This window comes from Stenella coeruleoalba (assembly GCF_951394435.1).
Source record: "Stenella coeruleoalba genome assembly, chromosome: 1".
Taxonomy (NCBI): Eukaryota; Metazoa; Chordata; class Mammalia; order Artiodactyla; family Delphinidae; genus Stenella; species Stenella coeruleoalba.
The window spans coordinates 45,984,145-45,987,632 of NC_137169.1; the positions used below are offsets into that span (position 1 = coordinate 45,984,145).

The 3,488-nt window shown below is 37.6% G+C and overlaps 1 pseudogene across 1 annotated transcript; it reads left to right on the top strand.

Annotated features, from left to right (window-relative positions):
* The first annotated feature begins 2,838 nt into the window (after positions 1–2,838).
* Positions 2,839–3,265, top strand: LOC307196879 (small ribosomal subunit protein uS8-like; annotated as a pseudogene). The gene has a single exon. The product of its transcript is annotated as a small ribosomal subunit protein uS8-like (transcript).
* Positions 3,266–3,488: the final 223 nt, after the last annotated feature.

Consider the following 3,488-nt stretch of genomic DNA (forward strand, 5'->3'; position numbering starts at 1 on the left):
TTTTAGGGTGGTAGAAGCCAAAACAGATGAAATTCCTATCTGTATGGGCTAGGAATGGTTTGGGCTATAAATAACAGAGCTTAAGAAATAGGAGCTTTTTCCCTCACATAACATTAAGTCTGATGGAGTCTGCTGGTTTGGTTTTAGTCTGGGAGCCCAATAAGTCCACAGCCGGTAGCTCTTCAGTTCTCTTGGCCTTTGCCTCATGCGTATTGCTTCATGGTTCCAAAATGGCTACTGCAGCTCCAGACATCATATTCATATCTGAGACAGGAAGGAAGAGTAAAAGACCTATCTAGTCCTTTCATTAGGAAAGCAAAAATCTTTTTCAGACCACTCTCTACCCTCCAGCATTTTCATGTCTCATTGGCAACTCAGCCTCACTGGAGTTGAGAAAATGAGTACTTAGCTTTTTCAGCCTTTATAGTGGAGGTAGACAAGGGAGAGGTGGTCAGAAGTGGGTCTTCAGTCAGCTAACTTGAAATATGGCCACACTGAAGCTCTTAGTATGACCCTCAATTGTTTTGCAGAGCTGGGGGAGCGAGTTGAGAGTCACTTAGTAAGATTCAACTTTGCTTTCTCCTCTTGGTCTAACTAAAGACTCAGTTTAGCATAGTTGGATTCCATCTGTGACATATATGGGTCTATTAAGCTGCATAGTAAGTGGGGTGCTGGAGCTGGCTCTTACCATCTCACGAGAGCCAGTTGTTAAATTTTTAGGAATGTTGTGAGCCAGCTGATAAACACAATCATTATTAAAATGGAATTACATTAACTTAAAATTAAATAAATTATTTTGAAAAAGGTCATAAATACTCAAAAGGACTCACCACTTCCTAACATTGTATTACGTTTCACTATTAACTGTGCTCTTGAGGTTATTTACGTTTTCTGTGTCTGTATGGCATTCTAAAAATGTGCTACTGTGCATCTCTTCTCATCTCTGTGTTTAGTGACAACTTGTTGGTAGTTTTAAATTGGCCATGGTGGGAGTATTTACACCACAGAAATCAGCAAATGCTACAAATCTGGTGGGTTTTTTTTTTGAGGTAGTCAGTTAGACATTTACTAGCACACCATTGTGCACAGTCTTAGAAAACAATAATTTGGAGAGAGGATGGATATGCATGGACATTTGAGGTAAGTAGGTAGGCATTATAAAACAATTCTCAGAGCCCTGCCAGAGATAAAACACATAAAGAGATGGTTCCCTGTGTTTTAAACCAACACAATAGGAAGGCATTCTATAGATTGCTTACTTTTTGCAGAGATGCAAAGAAAAGCGGAATTTCTTCAGCCCCTGGTACTTAAAGAGTCATCCTCAAACCATACTGTTCTCCTTCATTGCCACTTCATCATTAATAACCCCCCACTGCATACCTACTATGGGTTAGATTCTGAATTTAACCAAGCAACATTAAATATGGTCTCTATTCTCAAGGAACTTATGATTAAACTGGAATATGCAGAGAAAAAAAATGAAAGTAGTCTATTCTTTTGTTCTAAATGTTCTATGCTTTTTCTTCACAGCACTTATCTTGATTTGTATCACTCTTTGTGAGTGTATCTCTCTCTCTCTCTCTCTCTCTCTATATATATATATATATATGTATATATATATATATGTTTAATGCTGTGTCCTCCTGTACACTGTAAGTTCCATTAGGAAAGGCAACTTCATCTCGTTTGTTTACAGCTGTGTTCTGGTATCTACACAGTGCCTTCAAAATAGTAGACACTCAATTAATGTTTGTTGAATGCATAAATGAATGAATGAAATGAAATGGGTAGCATGGACAATAAGAACTGTAGGAGGTGAGAGGAAGGAACACTTACCAATGACTGGAATGGTTGGGAAAGCTTTATGGAGGTTCTAGGACTTTAGTAGGATACTGAAGAAAGGGTAAGGCATAAATAAGGTACATGACATATTCAACACAAGGACTTGTATGGCTGGAGTGGAAAGTTTATTCCCTTTTGCTGGAGTTGGAGCAAACTCTCTGGAGTTGGTGGGTTGGGGTCACCAGTGTTATATTCGTTGAACTTGAACTATGTTGTTACTTGGACCCAAAGGAGGAAAATGTAATTTAAGAAACAAATGAAGATTAGGGCTGAGGAGGGAACTCAGGGTTGAGAGAAAAGAACAATATCTAACTAGTTTCCCAGCTGCCATTCTTGCTCTTCTTGCCATTCTCCACAAAGAAACCAGAGCAATCTTTTAAAAATATAAATCAACCAATATCTCTCATGAACTTAGATGAAAAAATACTCAGCAAAACATAGCTTATTGGATCCAGCAATGTACAAAAAATTTATATACTACGACAAAGTGGGGTTTATTTCAGGGATGCAAGGCTGGTTCAATGTTTGAAAATCAGTCAATGTAATCCACCATATTAACAGGCTAAAGGAAATTCACACAATCATATCAATTGATGCAGAAAAAGCATTTGACAAAGTTCAATTCACAATCATGAAAACTCTACAAAAAGTATAGAAATAGAGGGGGGACTTCTCAACTTGATAAGGAGCAACTACAAAAAATTCTACAGGTGACATTATACCTAATGGTAAAAAACCAAATGCTTTTCCCCTAAGATTAGGAAAAAGGCAAGCATGCTCACTCTTACCACTCTCATTCAGCATACTACCAGAAATTCTAGCCAGCACAATAAAGCAAGAAAAAGAAATAAATGTCATATATATTTGAAAGGAAGAAATAAAACTGTCTTGATTTGCAGACAATATGATTGTCTATGTAGACAGCCCCAAGGAATCTACAAAAACAATTTCTCAAAACAAAACAAAAAGTCCTAGCTCTCTCAGCCACCTTTCCATGCTTCCCTAATGGTGTGAATGACTGTCCTGACTGATGCTCTCAAGAGCATCAACAGTGCCTAAAAGAGAGGCCAATGACAGGTTCTTATTAGTCCATGCTCCAAAGTCACCAACTGGTTTCTAACTGTGACGATGAAGCATGGTTACATCGGCGAATTTGAAATCATCGATGATCACAGGGCTGGGAAAATTGTTGTGAACCTCATAGGCAGGCTAAATAACTGTGGAATGATCAGCCTCAGATTTGATTTGCAACTCAAAGATCTAGAAAAATGGCAGAATAAACTGCTCCTGTCCCATCAGTTTGGTTTCATTGTACTGACAACCTCAGCTGGCATCAGGGACCATGAAGAAGCAAGATGAAAACACACAGGAGGGAAAATCCTTGGATTCTTTTTCCAGGGATGTAATACATACATGCAAATAAAATGCCCCAGAGGAAAAAAGAAAAATCTTAGAACAAATAAGTTCAACAAGGTAGCAATTTACAAGATGAACACACCAGGAAAATCTACAAACAAAATATATGTGGAAACTGAAATTAAACTGAAATTAAACACACAATACCATTTACAATAGCTCCACAGAAAATTAAATACTTAGATATAAACCTGACAAAACACATACAGGATCTGTATGCTAAAAATTAT